Source organism: Megascapheus bottae, chromosome 6 (genome assembly GCF_031878675.1).
Source record: "Megascapheus bottae isolate mThoBot1 chromosome 6, mThoBot2.hap1, whole genome shotgun sequence".
Taxonomy (NCBI): domain Eukaryota; kingdom Metazoa; phylum Chordata; class Mammalia; order Rodentia; family Geomyidae; genus Megascapheus; species Megascapheus bottae.
Window position 1 is genome coordinate 47,910,312 of NC_143514.1, and position 23,459 is coordinate 47,933,770.

General features: G+C 40.1%; 2 long non-coding RNA genes across 2 annotated transcripts; one reads left to right on the plus strand and one right to left on the minus strand.

The window, feature by feature from the left end:
* The first annotated feature begins 689 nt into the window (after positions 1–689).
* LOC150061758 (uncharacterized) lies at positions 690–20,478 on the plus strand. The gene is made up of 3 exons (XR_016535854.1): positions 690–740; positions 844–926; positions 19,915–20,478. It is a non-coding gene; the product is annotated as an uncharacterized LOC150061758 (long non-coding RNA).
* Positions 19,608–22,144, minus strand: LOC150061759 (uncharacterized). The gene is made up of 3 exons (XR_016535855.1): positions 21,976–22,144; positions 20,793–20,838; positions 19,608–19,984 (listed from the first exon to the last, which is right to left on the minus strand). It is a non-coding gene; the product is annotated as an uncharacterized LOC150061759 (long non-coding RNA).
* Between the last annotated feature and the right edge of the window lie 1,315 nt (positions 22,145–23,459).

Sequence of the window (23,459 nt, forward strand, 5' to 3'; positions counted from 1 at the left end):
ATGACTGGCCCTCTCTGTTGGAACTGGAAATATTTCTTCTGTTTACTATTTTGTCCTGAGGGCTTAACACATAGTTGGTATCACATAAAGTATTTGTTGAAAGAATGATGAATTCATTGCTTAAAGCTATTCAAACATCCCCCATGGCCTACTGCCGGAAGATTCTAGAGTGTTTTTCAATAATCTGGCCCTGACTCCCTGTCCAGAACCCTTTCCTATTGCTCATCTGGAATTTCTTCTTTATAGTGCAATGATTCATACATCCTCTGTTGCTGCATGTCTGAATACCACTATGGGTATCTTGTTGCTTCCTGAATCAGCCCATCTTACCTGGTTCTGCTTCATTGTATTGGGATGTGAATTGGTAAATGAGTAAGCCTTGGTTGCAGCTCTGCTCAGCAACTTCTCAGCTGGAGGCCATTGGATAGTGCACTGAAGTCTGGTCTGAAATCTGAAAGTGTACCCTGCAGGGCTGCTGTGGAACACAGTGATGAGATGAATGGGAGTCACCTGATTACTGAAATTGCAAATTATTGGAATTAAAGTCCATGCTGAATCACTGTGGAACTCTGCTTATTGGTCTCAGAATCAACCACTGATTCAATTGTAAATTATTACTTTGAGAAAGTGAAAAAAAATAATAATAAAAGTTGAATATTCACCAGGACTTTAGAACCAGAAAGTTCCTAGGAGTGGGTTTGCTCAGCCTCTGTCTCTCCTTTCAAGTCTGGAGGACTGGGGTGAGTTGGAGTGCTATTTGGGGTTCGTGGGAGTACTTATGGGGAAGTTAATTTGGTTTGGCTAAAATAGGTACTTCATTATGGTCAAATCTGCCATTTCCAGGAGCTAACCAAGTTCTCACAGCCTCACTAGCAGGCACAGAAGCATGGAGCCATCCTTCAGACCTGGAGGGGAGCCCTGGGCAGGTGGGTAGTGTTGCTTTGCACATATTTGTTGGGCAGGAGTTGATGTGCTGGGTGGAAGCCCGCTGGAAGCTTTTCTCACTCCCGGGAAACTGCATTCTCCATGGTTACAAAATGAGCCAGACTGCTCTGTCCTCACACCCCCCTTCCTACCACATTCCTGGGTTCTGGTCCTTGACCAGCTCTGGTTTCTCATGACTGACTTCTGCACTGTGCTTCCCGAAGTTTGGGGATCCCTATCTATTCATCAACTAAGATTTTCTAGAAATACTCTGGAAGGGTAAAAGAGGGAAAGAAACTAGTTTCCAGGAAAGGGCATAGAAATTAGATACAGTATCTGTATAAATAGGATTTTTCTCTTCAATGTCTTCATTGTTGAATGGTAGAATAAAGAAATATGTGCTTCGTATCAGAGAGCAATATCTGAATCTTGGCTCATCTGTCTACTGGCTTTCAGGTTTGGGGTATGCTAAGTAGTCTCTTTAAATTAAAATTTTCTTTTTTTTTCATCCTTAAGTAGTTATGCAAAAGAGCTGCCATTCAACAAAGCAGTTTACGAATACAATTCATCTTCATCAAAGTCATCACTTTCAATATTCTAACCCATCTCTCTCAATCCACCCCTTCCCTTACTTTTCTTAATTGTGTAGGATATGCATTGAATTTTATGAATACATCTCTCTAGCTTCCTCTTTTGTTTTTCTACACCATCCCACCCCTCCAGTCTACCCCCATTTCAAGTACCTATGTTTTGGTTAAACTTCAAATTTCTTAAAGATGACATAGTAATGATATTAATCTTGTAAAGTTTTATGGTAATGAAAAGAGAGTTGGGGTGAAAAAAAATCTAGCAGAGTGTTCAGCAGGGGTTGAACCAAGGCAACTGGATTGCTGAATTTGGTCAACACTACAGAGTACGTATTCATTATAAGTTGACTTGGGGTATCTCAATATGGGGTAGGGGCAGCTCCATACAGATTTTGGGAAACACATGCACTTCACATTTTATTCTTTCTAAACCTGTATCTCTAAGTATGTTCCAACACGGGATCTTAACTATCCAGGTCTAGATGGCATGCTTCCTTGTGAATGTAGTGAAGCAATGCAAAGGGTAGGCTTGGCATGAGAGTGAGTTTTCCATGGAGTAAGGGGAAGCTTTTGGTTTACACAGAAGCAAGGATTAAATGGTTAGGGACTTTCAGTATGATGTGTGTGTATGTATGTGGGGTAAGTGGGGGAGGCAGAGCTCTATGATGTGGGGAGTCCAGGAGCTGTGGAAGCCCAGAGAAAGCAACTTGTTTGCAGATGTCATGCTAGATTGCAAGATGTCCCCCCAGGCTCTTCCTGGGTTGAGACTTGAAGCATGCCTAAGATTTGGTACCACAAGGAAAAGGGCAGGACAGTGTACCTGCTCAGAACAGTGACTCCAGCAACCTGTTTTATTCCTCTGGAAGCACTCACGGGACTGAAATGTGGAATTTATTCCAAATCATTGGCTTGGGATAGTTTACTTTGGACGTGCTCATCATTAAGTACATATTTTTCTAGGATTTGTGAGGAGATGGATTTCCATGTGTGTGCTGTGCTTCAGCGTGTCTCCTCGGGGTGTTTATTTACTCTGCTTTATTCCATAACTTAGCATGGTGTCACAGCTGGAGGCAGCTGGTGGTAAATAAATAGCTTCCATTACCCAATCCCATCACCATCCTCCATGTTCTGAAAACTCACCCTCGGCTGGCTCACAGCTTCCCCATCCACCCTTACATCCATCCACTGCAGCCACAGCCTCAGAGAGGGGCGGGAGCATTTCCTCTTCAAAGTGAAATTGAGAGGTAAAATAGAGGATAATTTAAGGTACCATGAATTCAGACTCCAAGAAGATGGCTCTTTCTAGGAAAACCCAATCAATCATACAGGCTTCCTGATAGGAACATAAAGATACAAACAGGCCTAAACTGTTGGATATTTCCTATCGTAGCCCACTCTGGTGGAAAACTCACTAAACAACCTCCAGTGGAGATCCCACCCTGTGTCTTTTGTGTTCATATATTTCATCTCACTTGGTAGTTTGGTGTAAGAGTTGTCAAATCAATGATGGATTGAGGCAGACTTTTTGATGCCTGTCCAAGTGTCTTTGTTGTGGAAATTCTGGCTGAGACTCACAGTTGACATGATTTTGTCTTTCCATAGGAAGTAGAGGAGGAGGGGGAGCTATAACCAAGCCATTCTCACCTCAAGTCTTTAATATATCTGATTCATATATTAAAGCTTGTACAAAAGCTGCTCCCCCCCCCCTCTCTCTTTCTCTCTCTCCTTTTCTTTTTTGGTCAGTCATTGGACTTGAACTCTCGGCCTGGGCATTATCCCTGAGCTCTTCAGTTCAAGGCTACTGCCCTAACCCCTTGAGCCACAGTGCCAATTCCAGTTTTCTGGTGATTAATTGGAGATAAGAGTCTCACAGACTTTTTAGTGCCTGGGCTGCCTTTGAACCTCCAGCCTCAGATTTCAGCCACCTGAGTAACTAGGATTACCACCATGCCCGACAAAAAGCTTCTCTTTCATACAAGCATACAATCTAAAAATTCCCTCTGTTCCATCCAAGAACAAGACTTAATACCTGGAGAAAATGGATAGAACCCTTACAGAAAAGAGGGAGAAATTACAGTCTAAAAAGTGGGGGCTACCATATAGTTTGCCCTTGAGAATTTTTCTGGTAAGGTTAACAGGAAATGTATAAAATATATCACTTGATTTTAGTTATACTTTATATTTGTAAAGCAAGAGTTTGATTAAGATGATCATTTTATTGTCATTTCAATAAAAATATAAAACAAAACAAAAAGTGGAGGCTAACAATATATTTGAAGATGGATGCATTTATTTATCCATTAGCATATTTAGTACTAATGAAGCATCAAAATATTTGTCCAGAGGATGGAAATTTTTGAGTAATTATAATTTTCTTGTGACTTTAACTTCTCCCCTGTTTACTGACTTGTAATACTTTTTACTCTAGCAGTACATATGTAACTTTTTTCATGAGGCATTTTACAAATTTTAATGACTTGTATACACAAAATTATATTTATTAAACATGAGTTTTCTCCCCTATTCTAGATCTTTCTTCCTTTTCTGTGTATGGCGGTAGAGTAGATGAAGAATCTGAGAGAAACACACAGTGAGTGAGATTTCCGAGTAACTTTCTTCTTTGGGGCCAAGAAAGAAGAATGAGAATATTTTTTTCTGTATTGCTAAAGGCTTTGAGGTCATAAGGTGATCACATAAGGTGACTGAAAGTAGTCACCTCAGAGTCCTCTTTCCATTTCAGGTCTAGTAACACAACAAGAATTGGATTTACCCAGTACCAGCTCTGTGTGACAACCTGCTCATTCTTCCCCATCCCATTCCTTTTTCTCTAAACATGTGATTTCATCACAACAGTATCAGTTTAAACTTGACTTTTACATTGGCCAGCCGTTTCCATCTTATCTCTTTGTTCATGAAATGAGAAAACAATTCATACCTCTGGGTGTGATTTATGGAAGATTAATTTAGATTATATAATCTACATACATCTTGATATTAATATGGGTTTTAAACATGATAATTTCTGCCTCCTCTCTCCTTTCCCCTGAAGTCCAATACTCAAAATTGTCCACTTCAGGGATACATTATTATGATCTTGTTTTCTCTTTGGGTCTCCTGTTGACACTTAGCACCCAAGGACCTGAGTTAAGACTAAAAGAATGATAGCGTTTCTCATACTCATGCTATTCAAAATGAAATCCAATTAAACCACGGAACTTAAAACTGATAAACAAGCTGAAATTCAAATTGATTCTGTTTTTTTTTGTTTAGAGCATTAAGGACAAGTTCAATAAGGCTTAGTTTTTCTCATGATGTGCTATCTAGTTGTTCAACTATGTGTTAATATATTTAAGTCTTTGATGGGTATTTTTCTTTTTGCTAATATCCTAACCATAAGTTTAACTGCCAGCTATGGGAGGACCCATCTCTGATAACATATACCCTGTTCCTATTATCCTTCCTTGTCCATGCTGCCTGTGCTGTCTGTTGTATACTTGTCTTACTCTGTCCTTTGAGGTGAATGTTCTGCCCTACTGATTACGAATATATCCCTCCTGCTTCCTTTTGCGACAGAAGATACCAACCTGCATAGTGTTATAACTATCTCACCTATACCTTCTTAAATATGGCTATATCAGTTTTTTACCTTGCTTACCCACAACAAAGTTCACCTGTACCTATCTTTTTATGAAACCTCTGATTCTTGGGGGTGGTGTGTCTTGAAGGAGTTGGTGGGCCATGGGAACTGAGGCTGCCAGAGGAGAGAGAAATAAACAAATCTTTTGCCCAAGTATAGGGCTCTACAGTTAGTAAGGCTTTCATATCATTTCCTAAATCCTCACCACAGTCAAATTTAGATAATCCTTTTATTATCCTGATTTAGCAAATGAGAAATTACAGTCCACAGAACTTAACTGATTCCGAGTTATCCTGATAGTATAGAAATCTGACCAATTTGCTGGCACTATTTATTTATTTATTTATTTATGTATTACCAGTTGGTTTGGGCTCAGGACCTGAGCTTTGTCCTTAGGTTTTCTCGAGGCTAGAGCTCTACCACTTGAGCCACAGCATCATTTCTGGCATTTTTTCTATGTATGTGGTACCGAGGAATCGAACCCAGGTCGTCATGCATGCTAGACAAGCACTCTACCACTAGGCCAAACTCCCAGCCCCAATTTGATGGTATTATTAAAAGTTGGTCTATATTCGAGATGCAATTTGGTTCATTATTTCATAAAACTGGAAAAAATTAGAGGATGATTTTAGATTGCAGGTATTTGTAAATATTTAGGTTTATACTCATTTGAGACAATGAAGAACACACGAGGGCGTGCACACGCGTACGTACACACACACACACACACACACACACACACATACACATTCTATCTGTGTATGTGGGAATTGCATCTGAACCCCAAACCTCAAATGATTTGTTTAGTTTTTGGTTAAACAAGAGCACTTGTGTCTCCATCAGTAGGTTTTGGGGTTGGTTTGCTTTTTCAGGAGGTGACTAATGTCTACCAGGGCCTCCTCTGTTGCAATCCAAATATATTCACTGTTGTGCACTTAGGCCCAGCCAGAGGAAGCCAAGACCCAGGAAACTTGCCAGCTATTTACACTCTCTCTTCATGGAAAGCTAAGCACTTTATTTGCGTTTGCTTATTTGTTGAGTTGTGGAAGGGAAGTTTGAACAAGACCCATTCCAGGGCAATAAAGGGCAGAATGTTAAGAGGTACTGATGAAATACACATTTGATCTCAATCAAATAATGATCTGGCCCTCATAGCAAGACAAGCACCTTGGAGGCCAAAGGGCCTAAGATCCAGGTTCTGGTTTGGTCACTTGGAGACAAAGCTGTGTGATTTGAGGCAAGTTACAATGTTTAGGAAATGTGACTGGAACTTAGAACATCAATGCTGGAACTAGACAGGGCTTGAATCTTTGTTCACCTGGGGCAAGTCACATACTGTAACTGAAGACTTGGTGTCCTCATCAATAAATGGGAACCATTTCTTTTGAATACTTTTGTTCGAAATTAATAACTAGCTCTTATTGAAACATTTAACAGAGTGATTTTCTCTTTCCTTCATCTTCAGGTGAGTCATAGGACCTCTTCTGGCTCAGCCGTTCCCTGGCTTCCACAGGAACTGGGGTTTCTCTGGGACTACTGCTTTCACTTCCAGCTATGCTCAGCTTGGCCTCTGGCTGTTTCTTAAGGCTTTCCTTGCATCTTTGTTGTTACTGTGACAACTCTAGCAACAAAGGGGGAGAAGCTTCCCCGCACTGACATTTGAACACTTTTGGATGATTGTGGAAAATTTGGAAGATGGGACCTAGCTGGAGAAAGCAGATCACTAGAAGTGCATCTTGGGATGCTATACCAGGTCGCTAGGCATCACTTTTCTACTTCCTGTCTACCATTAGATAAACAGCTCACCTCCAGCATATCCTCACCCACCAAGATGTTTGCCCAAATGCATGGGGGAAAATGATCATGGACTGTCTGAGCCAAAAATAAATTCTTTGTCCCTTAAATTGTTACTGTCAGATACGTTGTCACAGCTTCATAAAAGCAACTAACATAGAAGATTGGTACCAGAGAAGTAAAGTCTTATGTAGTTGGAACTAGCCTGGGGAAGAATTTGGGAGATTTGGGAGAAACAGTCTAGAAAAGTCTTAGCATTTTGCAATGAAATCCTTTAGCGAATGGTTTTCATCAGGTTGATTGAGGACCAGAATGGCTGGGTTCATGAGGATTCTGTTGGAAAATGGGGTAGGCCACCCATCTTACATTCTGTCAGTGACCCTTTTTCTACATGTTGCTCATGTTCTGAGACTTGATGGGATGGGAACATAAACTGCTTTGTTAAGTGACAACTTGTTTGTACAACTACTTGAAGAGAATTAAAAATTAAAGTGGAAAAAAGAAAAATAATGGGATGGTGGGGTTTGACTTGTGATAGAATGCCTACCCAGTTATTTTTAAGTCCCTGAGTTCAAACCCCAGTACCACCAAAAATAAAGATGAAAAAGATAATGGACTAAGAAATCTGGAGGAGGTAATTGCAAGGCAGATAGCACTTAGGCCATGGCATGTTCATGATGACTTGCCAGATTTGCAGTGAGAATCTGGAGTGAAAAAGAGAAAGCAGAAGGATTTGAAAACTATGTAATCTGAGCAGGAAAGGAGAGTATTGAAATTTGTAAACAGAGTTATTAAAGAGATTAGTATCATTAAAAAGAAGCCAAGCCCTTGGCACAGGGACAACAGGAAAGATTCCTTGATGGTATCTAAGGAATTGGCCAGATCTTAGCATGTACGATTGCAAACTCATTTGAAACACTTTCTTGAAGAAGAGAAAGCTGCTGGGTCACCAAACTGAAATAGGGTGGCCTGGGGAAGCATTTGCTTCTGTTAAGCAACTCAGACACTCTGAAAACACTATAGCTGTGGTCCAAAGGGGTCCAGACACTTCTTGAATTGGTGGCAGACCATAGGTGTTCTTTACGTGATACTGGTTTCATAGGCAGTCAGAGGCAAAACATAGTCATAATGCCTTCCATCTAGGCTTCAAAGAGAATCTTGGAGGCCAGGCAACATATAGCAGGGTTCTATAGATAACTCAGTGGGTATGGTGCATGAAATTGTGAGAGGAAAGCCTCAGTCAAAATGGAGAACTGAGCAGATTGGAAATGCCAAGGAAACAAAGTTCCAGGAGAAGCCATAGGCAATGAGTATAGTTAGCCCCGCAAAAGAGGACATGTGGGCTCTGGGAGTGTAGCTGCCTAAGACTGTTGGGTACTTGTACCCAGATACTATATTTCCCAGATGCCAGATATGTAGCTGCAGGATTTAATGCTTGCCCTGCTAGATTTCAGTCTCTTTTCAGTTTCTTCCTTCCTTGCTATTCTCACATAAGTCCCTTTTTGCAATGCAATGGTTATTCTAAGTGGTATTTTTGAATAAATGATTGTCTTTTGATAATTGCAGAGTCTCAAGCTAAAAGTGACCTTAAGTCTCAGTACTGTCTGAACTCAGGCTTTTAAACAACATGGGAATGGTTAAGATTTTGAGGACGCTTAGAGAGGAACTAAATGCATTCTGCATTGTGAGATGGACATGAGCTTTTAAGTATCAGCAACAGAATATTATGGTTTGAATATGAGATGTTACTCACTGGCTGAGTCTCAGACAGGGGTGCTGATTTTATAGCCTGTGGAAGACTCTGGGGACTGTTTTGACAGTTTATCCTGTGGACGTGGCCCTCTCCTCTCTTGGACTCCTGTTCATCATGAGACATCAGCATCCATCTCTGACATACTCCCACCCTCAAAATGTCCCGCTCAAGTATATAGGGCCATGCAACCAGAAACTCTGTTCGATGAAACGGTGAGCCAAAATCAGTCCTTCCTCTCTTGAAGTTGTTCTCTCAAGAATTTCGATCACAGTCAGTAATAGTAATATAGAAAAGTAGAGAGATAAGGGTTAGATTATTGATACGTAAACAAGAATCTGATTCTTATTATATAATTAATACTGAATAAGAATCACTAATATTATGATTATCACTAATTTTTTTGTCAGTCATGAGGCATGAATTCTGGGACTGGGCACTGTCCCTGAGCTCTTCAGCTCAAGGCTACTGCTCTACCACTTGAGCCACAGTGCCACTTCCAGTTTTCTGGTGGTTAACTGGAGATAAGAATCTCATGGACTTTCATGCCTGGGCTGGCTTCGAACCTTGATCCTCAGATCTCAGCCTCCTGAGTAGCTAGGATTATCGATGTGAGCCACCTGTGCCCAGCTATTATTATTAGTGACTATTGTAAACATGGATGACAATCCTACTTCATAGAGTCACCTAGAGGTTTTGCCTTTGTTGTTCCTTTAAACTAAGCTCAGTTTCTGCTCTTTTTCTTCTGATAATAGGAGTTTTCTCTTTCGGAAGTTACTGTCTCAAGGAATAATAATCACAGATCAGAAAATGGAACAGTCAGTCACACAGTGAGATCATATTTTGTTGGTTGAGAACAGAACTGTAATAATTCCTTCCATTACTTCTTTCAAGGTAATGAATCAACTAAGACTTTAAAACTTATTAATGTAATATTGGCCATTCTAGTGAATTCAGAGGTGAGAAAAACAACGTAAGTGATATTTTATGTACATAATAATGTATGATAGAAAATAGGTTGGACATATGGCTTCATGTGTTGCTCAAACAATGTTTCATTAAAATGATTGAACTTTATCATGATATCTTGGGTAATGCGAGATTGTTTTTCTGATCTTCCCAGTTCATCCCCATGTTTGGATCCCCACAATGTAACACCTAATTAGAATTAAATAAACAATGGCTACAAAACAACTAGCACTACTCTTTGCTGCTTTTAAACTTAAGATCCAGACCAAATCTATCTTTGTGAAACACAGAGAGAGAGAGACAGAGAGACACAGAGAGAGACAGAGAGAGAGAGAGACAGAGAGAGAGAGAGAGAGAGAGAGAGAGAGAGAGAGAGAGAGAGAGAGAGAGAGAGAGAGAGAGAGGGAGGGAGGGAGGGAGGGAGGGAGGGAGGGAGGGAGGGAGGGAGGGAGGGAGGGAGAGAGACATCGATCTGAATAGGTGGCAATAAAAGCTATGAAGGGCGTAATTTGCTCTTAATACTCAGTGTTGCTAGCTATACAGAAGAATTTATTCTTCTGTGGCAGATATTTTTGCCTTTTTGTAGAAAGCTATGCATTTCATTTACTATTCTGTTTGTATGAGTGTATGTGATGATTCTCCTCCAAATAGCCCTGCCTCCTCTCCACACATGCTCCTCACACCCACCCCCCCTTCCAACCACTGGGATGTCCAGACACTCCCAGGGCAGCTCGGTGAGCCACAGAGTACATAGTATAAGCTGCCCTCAGTACGAAGGAGAACGATCATGCCAATTCCGACCCAAGACTGTTACGTGGCTAAGGAGTACCTTTGCTGTTCAGGGACTGAAATTTCATCTGTTCTCTCTCCCCCTGTACAATGGGGGACATGTAAATAAATGGAATCTTTTGTCCACACAAATATGACCTCTCAGCCGAGTTTCAGCCCAAATAGGTATAAAGGAAACTAAAACTCTTTTGGCATCCTTATGGTACCAGAAATAATATTCAACAAAAGGCAGGCATTGAAGACCTCCTGCATGAACTCATCTTGGAAGCCCACAGTACTCAGTGCCAAAAGCCTTGTGTAAATGCAAGGGATATGCAACAGAGCAAGATAATGGGACACAACTGGGGTTCAAGGGCAAAACAGATTATGGCCCAAAGCTCTTTTGTCTCCCCTGTTTACAAAAAGACCACCAGTCAGTTGTACTATGCCAGAGATGTTTCTTGTGGGCAAAGAAAGCATCCTATAAGTTGATATGTAAGTCAGTCTCGTTTATAGATGGTTTGTACAAATGGGATTTTGTTTTGCTTTGTTTTTAACCACATACACTTGAACCCATTTGTGAGATGTCTCCACTCCTTCAGACTCTAAAGTGCTCAGTGTGCAAGCCAGATCAGAACAGCTGACCACAGCTTTCCTGGACCCTTTTAAGAGTTCATAGCCTTCTTGGCCTCTGTCATATCTGTCGACATTCCTGGGTTTTTCTGTCTAAACATAGGACACTAGAGCATTTATGCAACTTTCAAGAGACTTCTGTAAACACAAGGGCCTGTAGCCCTCTTTTTACTATTTGTCTTAATGCGGTGTGGGCTATGCAGAGTAGGCGTCTCCCATCTGGGTTGTCTCTCTATCTCAATCTCACCATCTACAGAAGAACAACCTGGTCTAGAGCTTGATCATCTAGATTTCTACCATCAAACGCATGTTTGTTTGTTTGTTTTGTCTAACTTACACCTTTTTGGGTCTAATATATATTAAGGGACCTTGAATTTTGGAAAGCCAGAGAATCCTATCTTATGTGTAATCCCTAGTACCGGGTCTGACATGTAACTGGGTTTGACTTAGTATTTATTGAGAAGACCAGAAAATACAAAATGTCCTAAGTTATGAGGGAACTTTATTCAAATATTTGAAATGTTCTTCCCTTCTAAGCATTACCACAGCTCCTTGTTGTGATGCAAGGCCAATACATTGTGAGAGGGGTAATCGGTCACCAGTGTGCAACCTGCAAGGGTTCTCTCTTCTCTCCACAGGAACAGGAAGAAGGTGATTTTCTACACAATGCTACTCTCCAGCCTGGGTCCGGCAAAGGGACAAAAATATAGAGCAGATCCCCCACTGATATGGCAGGAAGAAAGCAGAAGATGAAGTAAATACTTGCTGTTTGTAAACACAGAAATTTTTGTTTGTTTTCCTGGTATAATCTATCCAGCCAACTCAATACATCACTATTTATAGTATTTCTTTGTTTTATAACCAGAGAAATATATGTACAAGGATGCATGACCCATTAAAACAACAGAATTATGCCACAACTCAATCAAAGTGGTAATTCCATTGCTAAGAGTCACAATAAAATAGTTGACATGCCACTAAAATATAATTTATGTCTGGCTTTAAAGCATTGGGTATAAGTTATATGTTCCTGACTACTTCATCTTTATGTTTTATTCTCAGTAGAGATAATTCAAGTATGGGTGGCCTGATGTAAACCCAGAAGCCCTTTCAGGCCAGCATATTCTATTGCCAGAAAAAGGGGGAAAAAGAGCTATTGTGGTTTCTCTGCACCCCAGTTTCTTTATTTGTCACATAGGAGTGGTAAATCTACCTCATAGCATTTTCATGGCTATCAGCTAAAATATTCTGTCACCTGGGGCCAGTACTCACATGTAGCTAACGCCCTAAACGTATCAGGCTCCTGTCACCTTTAAGGAAGCTGTCTTAATAGGCCAACAAATGGTTCTTCTTTCTGCTACTTATTTTTTGTTATTATTTTTGACACAATAAGTGGAATTTAATTGCTGCAGTTTTTAATGAGAATTATATGTACTTGGTTTCCATATTGAGGAATAATACATCTATGCCTTTATAGGGTACAAGGTAATGTTTATAGGGTGCAGTGATTAGCTCATGCCAATTCATACATCTACCACCTCATATGCCCACCTTCTTTTATGTTGAAAACATTCGAATTTTCTACTTTTCTAGTATTTTTGAAGTACGCACCATTATTATCTGCTTTAAGTAGATCTTTAAAATATATTCCTTCAGTCCAACTGAAATTTTGAACCCTTTTTTTTTTTTTGCCAGTCCTAGGGCTTTAACTCAGTGCTTTCTCAAGGTTAGCGCTCTACCACTTTAAGCCACAGCACCAATTCTGGCTTTTTTTTTTTTATGTATGTGGCACTGAGGACTCAAACCTGGGTCTTTGTGCATGCTAGGCAAGCACTCTACCACTAGGCCAAACTCCTGGCCATAATTTTGAACCTTTTGAGCATCTCTCCTCCCCCACTTCCTTTCTACTCCACCCTCTGCCAGTCTTATCCTACTCTATTTCTGCAAGTGCTCATTTTCAGATTTGCATAACAGTGAGATCATACATTATTTCTATTTCTGTGCCTGCCTATTCCACTTGTCATCCTGATTCATCGATGTGTTGCAAGTAGCAGAATTTCTTTTTTTTTTAAGGCTGAATGATATTCTGTTGAGTATATATTCGTATATGTACATATACACAAATGTGACCCATATGCGACATATATGTATACGTGTATATAATTTTATATATAATAGATCATATATGTGTGATATGTATGTGTATGTATATATCATAGATGTTATATGCATCTATGATATATGTATACATACCTATGTATCATGCATATCACATGCACATATATATCACATTTGTCTGCTGATGAACATTTATATTGTTTTGGCATAATTAGTGATGCAACTCATCCCTACCTACTATCTTGTTTGGAGATGACATGATCACGGTGGCTCTGAGGGTAGCTCTACTTTAGTCTTAATGACAGCGGAGTCCCAGAAGCTGCAAATCTCCCGGAAGGGTCTTCATCCATTTAGGAACTACCAGACCTGCTTGTCCCTGAAGTCCCCACTTCAATGTGATCCTAAGGCCTCTTCTTCTGCTGGAGCTCTAGAAGCACAGGCTGGAGAAAAACCTGTAACCAGTATACCTCAGTACTTTAGCTCCCCATAGAACATAGGCAAGGGGAGCCTCAGGGCACATCAGACTTATTAGGACAGCCGTCATGTTTTCATGGCACTTCTGATGCTCTCATCTGAGCATTAGAGTACCGAGTACCCAGTGTCTGAGCCCTGGGACAGTGTTAAAGGGTTCAAGTCTCAGATTTACTTCATGGCTCACTTGCACTGAATAAACTGTAGTGCCTACCTCTGGAGTTGATGATAAAATAAGTAGTCAGAACAAGCACAGGACATACTGAGTGCTTAAAAGTGTGGCTTTCTTTTTCTTCTCATGACCAGCTCACCTTGTAATTCCATCATGAGCACTGTCACTGCATTCAATACTGAGATACACAATTGCAGAAATAATCTTTGCCCTCAGGAGTATACTATTCAGTCTCTCTGGACTCCAATCTCTGTGTGTAAACCTTCGTCCAGTCTACAGGTACCAAAGCACAGGAACTTCTTCCTCCAAGCACCCTCAGTGCTTAGCACAGTGGCTGGTGCATGGGGCCTCATTTCATTCCGGTTAAAATTATGAATGACTGGAAGAAAGAAAAATGTGCTTAAGTTTTTACCAGCCTGCTTCAATGTCTTCTGGGGGCATTAGCTTCAACTAACAGAAAGGAAATTATCTATTAGCATTGGTAGCAGGCCACTGTGAGTCTTGCAGTTTTAAAGCTAAATCAACGTGAATGAAATCATTGACATGTTTAGATGTAATGTAACTGTTGCCTCCATTTCAGGGGCTGCCTGCCAACTCTGATCTCATATCCTTAAGGTTTCTTTACCATTCACTTGATGTCATGGTGTGTTCTCTATGAGTTCCTCATTCATTCAGTACCTCTCAGCCTAAAGATGAAATAAAATACCTCTTCTCATAAGAGGTAGAGAATCTCATGAGAAGGATCTGGACTTTGATTTTTTTAAAAAAGAAGGTAGAATTTGTTTCCTATCTGCACAGCTAGATGTATGACCTTGGGTAAGTTGCTTAACATTACTAAGGCATGTTTCTTCCACTCTGTGATAGGATTTATGGAGTCTCTAATGCAGAGATAAACTGGGCTACAAATAGAGTAACCTAACTAAATTCACACTAAAACTGCTTAGCCAGGTCTCTGGAATTTTTGATACTTTTGCATTTGGCATTCCATTTGTCTGAGATTCCTTTTATTGTCTCTGTCACCTCTTTTTTCCCCCCATATCTGTCACCTCTTTATTGACAAATCCCTCCTGATCACTCAGGAGTCTACTTATAAACCACCTTCTTGTGTGTGGCCTTCTTGAATGACATATTATACCCCCCCCCGCCGTGAAATCTCTGTTTTGTTTGGATACAATTAAGCATGTACATTGGAACATATACTTCCCGTTCACAAGCTAAAAACTCAATGGCTTCTCCCTTTACAGCCTCTGGGTGTTTGTTTTCACAGCACTGGCAGCAATGCACATTTATTTCTCCATGTAATGAGGATTCAACTCATTTGGCTCCTTCAAGTCTCTACTTAAGACAAGCAGGAAACTTACATACTTGGATAGCATCATGATACAAGGAACTCTTGACTGGCATACTCCAAGCCAATAGATTGCCCCGAGAATTGGAAGAAGAGATGGACAAAGGCGTGTTTTTAACATCAAATAGCAGACATCATTTTCACCAAGAAATTTTTTTTACAGACATGTGAGGCATATTAAAAGTTTACATTGGCTACTCCTTTTCAGAAAACAAAACAAAACAAAAATACACTCCTGATCCATAAGCTTTCTCAACAAACTCCATTTTCGTTGTATCATCTCCAATTTTTTTCTCAAAATGCAACCTGGTTGCAGCTACTTTAATCTCATGATTCTCCAGTGAATCTCCATCCTTACTTGTCAGCCTTGTAATCAAAAATATTTCCATGACCCTCATTCCACATGGAAAATCTCTTCCTTGCTCAATTAACATCTTCTCTGAAAGCATTCCAAACAAATAAGTTGCTTATTTCTTTGGATTTTTCTCTGTAAGAACACAGATGGAGGGCCTTGTTAGTCTTTGACCCAGATACCAAATGTTATAACTATTGCCTGGTAAGCAATAGGCCCTCTATTATGTTTCTGAATGAATGGAAATGGAAAAATATGTATGTGGCAGTTAACAGCTACTGTATATTTCTATATTCTAGGTATATAGCAATGAGTTATGAATATACCCCCTCCTTTTGTTTCCATAGCAACCATTAATAATAAATCTTATCTTACATTTCAAACTAAGGTACAGAGGATGCAAGGATGAACTTTTTTATTCTATTTTATTTTTGCCAGACCTGGGGCTCGAACTCAGGGCCTGAGCACTGTCCTTGGGCTTTCTCAAGGCTAGCACTATATCATTGGAGCCACAACACCACTTCCAGCTTTTGCTGTGTATGTAGTACTAAGAAATTAAACCCAAGGCTTCATGAACGCTAGGCAAGCACTCTACGACTAGGCCATGCTCCTGGCCCCAAGAGTAAGCCTCTTGTTTATGAGTGCATATCTAATAAATGCAGAACACTGTATATAGACAATGATGTAACTGACTTACATGTTATCATTTCTATAGCTAGGAAGTACCTCTTGCTACAAGACTAGATATAAGGACACAAAGGTCATAGTCTTAGCTTTGATGCTTAAGATTCAACTCAGGTTTCACCCCTGTTAAAAGGTGTTTCCTGGCCAGATGCCAGTAGCTTATGCCCATAATCCAAGTGATTTAGGAGGCTGAGATTTGAGGATCTGGTTCAAAGCCAGCCTAGAAAATACACTAGACTTAAGTGTCAAAGAAGCCAGAAGTAGAACTATGGCCCAAGTGGTAGAGGACTAGCCTTGAGAAAAAAAAAAAAAGCTCAGGGACAATGATGAGGCGATGAGGCCCTAATGGCCTTGAGATCATTAGACACACACACACACACACACACACACACACACACACACACACACGGGTGTTTCCTGAGCCCTTCATCTAGATTAAAATGTCTCTTAATCTGTCTTCTTGTCATATTCTGTGCATGTCCCTGATATTAATTTGAATAATCACCTGGATATTTGTCAGTCCTTTCTGTTAGACCTTTTCTCCTTACAAGTTGGCAGTAAGTCTTGAACTTTATTTTTTGGGTGGGTCATAGTGTTTGAAGTTGGTGTGGGCACTGTCCCTGAGCTCTTCAACTCAGGGCTACTGTCCCACCCTTGAGCCAAGCCCTTCTTCCCATTTTCTAGAGGTTAATTGGAGATAAGAGTCTCAGATCCTTTTGTGCCTGGGCTGGCTTTGAGTAGCTAGGATTACAGGTGTGAGCCACTGTGCCCGGCTTGTCTTGAACTTCTTTTGAGCCTAATCCAGAGACTGGCATACAGTAAATATTCCAGTAGATATTTATTAAGTTAACAAATATGTGAACAGACTAGACTGTCTATACTAATTTTTTTAATCTGGAAAAGAAAAGGTAAGACTAGATGAGGAATGACGTATGATGGCATATATGCCGAAATTTCTCTTTTTCTCTATCCTGGAGAGACATTGTAAATCAATTACCCATTCCATCCTGAGTACCACTGTGAAATCCTTCTTACTATAGGATTGACCTATTACTAATGGAATGTAGTGCCCGCCATAGTCTGGGTGCCCTTTCTTTGCCATTTGCCGATCCTGGTCCCACCCCACTCAGGAGGAAGTGTGGGTAAGATGCATTGTAAAGGTGGGATATAAAGGAAAGATAAATGATATCCTTGCCACTATGTCACTCCTGAAATTTCATCAGTGCATTCTTGATTGACAAGTGATTTAACATCCTCGATGAGGAAAGGACTGATGGATGAATTGCTCCTCTGTGCATGGTTCTTAGGCAGGAAATTAATAAGAATGCTGGCTGACATGATCTATGGAACTGTAAGCTCATTATGCCTGATTAGCTTCCACCTTTTCACTCCCTCTGACAGCTACAGGGCCTCGGGGTTTCCAATGGCAACCGTTTCCCTTTCTTTAATTGATTGCTCAGTCGGTCTCCAGCCATGAAACCAAACCTTCCCACAGATTTGTCAGAGTGGGAGCCTTTCTGCATCATATTACTTTCTCCTTTTTGGCAGTCGGAAGGCAAATTCCTGGGCTGCCTAAATGGTGTTGACTCTGAAGCCCTTTGAATACCCAAAACAGAAATTGAAAAAACACTTCTGTTTAGTTCAGTCAAGTTCTTATCAAATGACTTACTGTTTATGGACATTTGTGTGCGGTGTAAAGACAGCAGCAGAAATAGACCATGCAGTGATAAAAATGGTGGGGTGGGGACAATTCATTTAAGAAACATTTATAATGTACAATCATAATGATGCAAAAGGGTTTCAAGCACTATGATATATATTGAATTAAATTGCATCTATGTACATATGGATATATGTACACATGATTTGCATGGGCATGTATGATATATAGGCATGTGTGATATATTATATATGCATACATTTGCATGTACATATGTACACACATACTGAATGTATACTCTCAAAGCACTGTACGTGCTAAGCTCTCAGAATTGGGCTCAACTCCCTCTGAAATACGCCATCATTGTCCTGAAGACTCTACACTTTTTGCTCCCAAACACAGACACTTTTAGTTTTGCTTACTTATTTCAGTGTTTAGTTTTATTCATCTAGTTTTTACATAGCCATGGACTACTTCACACTTGTCATTATGAAGAAGATACATATAGTCTGATATACAGAAGATGCATAATTTACAATCTCAACTCATATATATATACACACATGAGTTAGGAAATAAATATGCAGTAAAGAAATATGATGTAAATAATCAGTAGAAACCTTGGGCTCTCCTGGCAGAGATTTACAATATAATAAAACCTAGATATATAAGGTCATATAGTATGATGCTAAATGAAAGGACCTCCAGGATATAGAAACAAAAGCTATACAATGAGTGATTGTTGTCTTTAATGTACTATGTTATCTCTCATCTCTTTTGCTGTCCCTTGGTTATCTCATATTGTTATAGTATTTCACCTTGTGCGTATTTGGTTATTTGAAATCGGATAGAGAAGGGGGAAAAACAAGATGAGGGGTGGGGTTGGGGGGAGGAAAATGGGGACCAAGACATGTGTGTGAAGTAATGCACCTTCTGTCTGGTGAATATAATGCAGCCCTTCTATTAATTACAATTAAAATATATGGAAAAAATAAATATGATGTAAATAAGCACTCCAGACAAGTCTTAGAGTGGTCATTCATAAGAATATACCCACTAAACAAACACTTAAGGGTTCTAGTTGTGATTCTTCTCCCATAGGCAGCTGAGTAATGACATTTGCTAAGATTTGGGGATAGCAGGAAAGAAGGTGACCAAACCCAACTTCTTTGCTTAAAAGAAATCTTCTTTCATGTGCGCCCGCCCTCCCCCAAGAAGGTCAGGCTCTCTTTTATATTGATTAAAATTGTAGCTTGGTAAAGACAGTATAATTTGTAAAAAATACCATGCAAATGCTCACAATTATTATCTACTTCCAGGATGGCATTAGAAAAAAAATAAAATAGTCAGACATAGGTTGGTTTTAACTCTTTGACTTAAACCTGGTATCATTATATCCTATGGAAAATGGTATTTTTTATTATTTTTTAATTTAATTCAATTTTATTTTTGAGTTTGCATTCATTGGTAATATGAGGGGTTTCTTTGTGTTATTCCTATGCACGCACATGGTGTACTTTGAACAAATTCACTCTCTCCATCAAATTTCCATTTCTTTCCTCCCTATTCCCTGCTTTTCCAAACAGGCTTTGGGGGGGTTCATTAAACATTTTTCTTCTTTTTCCCACTATTGATTACCAACCACAGGCATCTCATTAGTGACTCAGTTGGTGCTGGCCACATCCCCAGTTGGGTCCAAGAAATGAGGGGCCTGAAAATATTCAGAGCCATGGAGCAATATAGGCACAAATTTAATGGTATTTCAAGGATACCAACCAGAAAAACAAGCTCGACCTCTCCCAAACTGTTTCTTCATGGCCTCACAAAAAACATACAACATTTGCAAACAGTACGAAGCACATTATCTTGGGCAGATTTTGGATTTTAATCCTCTAGTTAAAAGGGAACCCAAGGCTCATGCACATTCCCATTCCTGAGTCTCTTGTCATAAACAAAACTTTCTGACTCAAGTTTTATTCAGTTTTCAAGAGATTTTCTTTTTCTTAAGTACTTTAAGATGCTGTTTTTTCCACTCTTTCTTTCCCAGGCCTCGAGGAGGGTGGTGAAGCTTGCCACAAGAACTACAGTGAGTCACGTTGTGTCTTTGAAGTTACTTCCTCAAATACAAAATGAGAATCAAGAAATCTTTTTATTTTTTTCAAGAAACTTTATAACTAATTACTTCTTAATACTGTTTGTGGCATTCTGTGAGCCAAAGAAGAACTATCCCATAAAGCTACAAAAACGCAAGGAACTGTTCTCATCTGAAGTCTTGAAGGGACAGGAAGCTTCTGCCTGCCTTTGTACATCTGCACCAATGTTGTCAAAATCAAGTTGACATGCACAAACTAAGAGCTGCACTGAAGCACACTTGCAGGAGAGAACAAGTACAAACCCTGACCTCACTGGCTCACTTGCTCTTTTCTACCTGCCCACTTACTCAAACAACCTTTGTTGTCTGGTGTAGCTTGCACTTAGATCAATGTGAAACTCTGATTTGTTTCTGTTGTTTTGAGGTTAGCCTAAATATAAATACTAATTTCTTTTTTTTCTTTCTTTCTTTCTTTTTTTTGTTTGTTTGTTTGGTCATGGAGCTTGAACTCTGGGCCTGAGTTCTGTTCCTGAGCTCTTCAGCTCAACGCAAGTGCTGTACCACTCAAGCCACAGCGCCACTTCTGGTTTTCTAGTAGTTAATTGGAGATAACAGTCTCACATGCCCCAGCTGTCTTTGAACTGTAATCCTCAGACCTCAGCCTCCTGAGTAGCTGGGAGTATAGGTGTGAGACATCAGTGCCTGGCTACATATTAATTTCAATAACCATAGTGAATAAAAAACCTAATATTTAATAAACCTTAATGAGCACAATATTACTGAAAGGTTTTACAATGGTCATTTGTATTAATATAGTATGTAAATAAAGTTACCTGTTGTTGGTTCTCTTTCTTGTAGAAAGCCAAGCAGAATTGTTCTCTCATATTGGAATAGGAAAAATAAAAAAAAGTTTTATTTTAGGTAGTTTTGCATTGCAAACTTCATTGTACCTAGGTGTCCAAAAATGGGACTGTTTTGTCTACATATTCATTTATAGTTCCGTGTCTTATTGTTCCTCATTCTTTGAACCAATGGATTGCAGTGCTTTATCTGAAAGAGTACCTTTCTAAAACATTAGTGCTATCGTTCTAGTCTGACCCTAAAATTAAAGGAATGTTTGAGACACTAGTAATGGCTTATGAAGGACATTCCTCCCCCACCTCCTATTTTCCTAGGGATGGAACACAAGGACTTGCATAGGGGATGCAAGTTCTCTGCAATCCTTAGAACTGACTTTTGCTAAGAAAAAAAGATAATCTATCGTTTACAGTTTGCACAAGGTTATGTGTAATCTGTAAGATACATCTGGCTGCCAAGATTCAAATCATTACTTTCATACACAACAATTGACCCAGAAGCAAGGAGTCCAGAATTAGTGTGTTGCCAGCACAATGCTGTTGGGATCCTATGATAGTAGATTACATGTGTCAACTTGCTAGACTTTAACCCTCAGTTATCCAATCATAGCTACTAGAAAAGTGTGCCCTTATGTTTGGGCATACAACTGAGTACATACTGTGAAGCTTTGTCACTTGGCTTTGGCAGCCGTGTTGGAACCTTTAGCACTCAGGAGGCCTGAGAAGGGACATTTGAGCAATGCAAACTCCAAAAGGCCTTCTATGTCCGAGTGGCATCTCTATTTTTCCAAATTGAATATATGTGCTATCATCTTATAGGCATTATGGACTACAACTTGTTCTTCCCAATACAAAAGTTGAAGACCTGGTCTTGAATAGAGATAGGGCCTTTAGAGAGGCAACTAAGGTCAAAGGTCATAAGGTTGGACCCTTATCTGATAGGGCTGGTTCCTTATAAGAAAAATTTCTCCTCCTCTCTTCTCCCCTTCTCTCCCCTACTTCACTATTCCCTGCTTCCATTCTTCTCCTCCTTTCGCCTCCCCTCTTCTCAGCCCCCTTCCTCTTCTCCATGCCTTTGTTTCTGTCTCTTACTTAACCCCATTTTCCTTCTTTCTCAGTATAACAATCCTTTTACAGATGAGCAAATAAATGTTCTTACCTCCTGAGAGATCCAGTTTCCTGAAGTTCTCCCATCACAAAAGGGCACAGGCTGAACCCTGTCTCCTGACTCCCTCCAGTGTTGTCTTCAGCCAGAAATGTGTCTCTGGGAAGAAGTTACAACTCCACATGTTTGAATTTATCAGAAAAAAATAAAACGTGTTCCTTCAGTGCTCAATGTGATCATAGCCAGGAATTTTTGGCAAAAATTTTTATCATCACAGTATGTTCTGGTCGAATACTGGGTGAAGGGGATGGTAGAGAGACTTCCATCCATAATGCATGGAGGTGAATAGGGGAGGAGGAGGAATAGAGGGGTAAGCAGTCCTTTGGAAATAGGGACGCCACGTGAACCTTTGGAAGTTACATTAAACAGAGAGAAGGACTGTCAAATCCTGGAACTGAAGAGAAATCCAATACTGGAGCTTCAAGGCAGAATAACTTAGAAGCTCTGGGCAAGAAAAATTAAAAAAAAAAAGACATCTGATACAGGAAAATGTCCCTGACCTGGACAATAAAATAAAATTAGCTTGCACTGTGTGTTGAGAATGTTGTGTTTTAAAGAAAGGGAATTTTGGCAATGGTGACTGACATAGCTTTATGCAATGGAAAAATTTAACCATGTACTGACACAAGTGCTACTCCCTTGACTCCAGGGGCCACAGCTTCCAAATGCGCTTATTAAACACCTAGTTAGTATAGCAATGGCAGAATGGACAATTTATCCGATGTTGTTTTCCTCCCTCCCCTTCTTTCCTTGTTTCATTTTCTACTCCTCTCTGTCCCTCCTGGAATGTCTTCTCACATAAATGGCCTGCACACAAGTCTTCTCTCAGATCCCATCTTTGGAAAGACCTAAGATGAGATAGTTGGTTAACATTCAAGGCACTCATTGAGGACTCATTGCTTGACTGTTACTTTTAAGGCCCAAACTACCTACTTTGGGGCATGCTGTCAGCCATAGATGCAGCAGTAACACTGCCTATAGACTTCATACTATGTCCACTGAGCACTGTAGGGCCTTCCCTTCAGTGCACCAACAAACAAGGGATAATGGAATATAAGGAGGCAGCAAAGTTTTTCCAACAGGCAAAGCCCAACATGTCAGGAGCTTAGGGAGCTGGCAAAAGTGATGCTTGCTACTCACATGCACAGTCTTGATAGCAAAAAAGCAACCGATACCATTATAGTCAAGATCCACCAGGACACAGCCTAGACCAGTTGAAATATTGACTGGACATAAGGAAGATCTATAGAAAGTATGTGACAGAGAAGTGATGGATAACGAGGAAGACTTAGGACAACTGAGCTATGAAGATCTAGCTTGTTTTACATGGACTAGCCACCTCCTCGAAGAAGATGGACTTACTGGAAGGCAGGACCAAAAGCTGAGTGATTCCAAGGATGGAATGCATTAGATATCTCTGTGAGCCACTTCAACCCCCCCCCCCCCCCGTTTACTCCAGCGGCTGCTGTGACAACGGA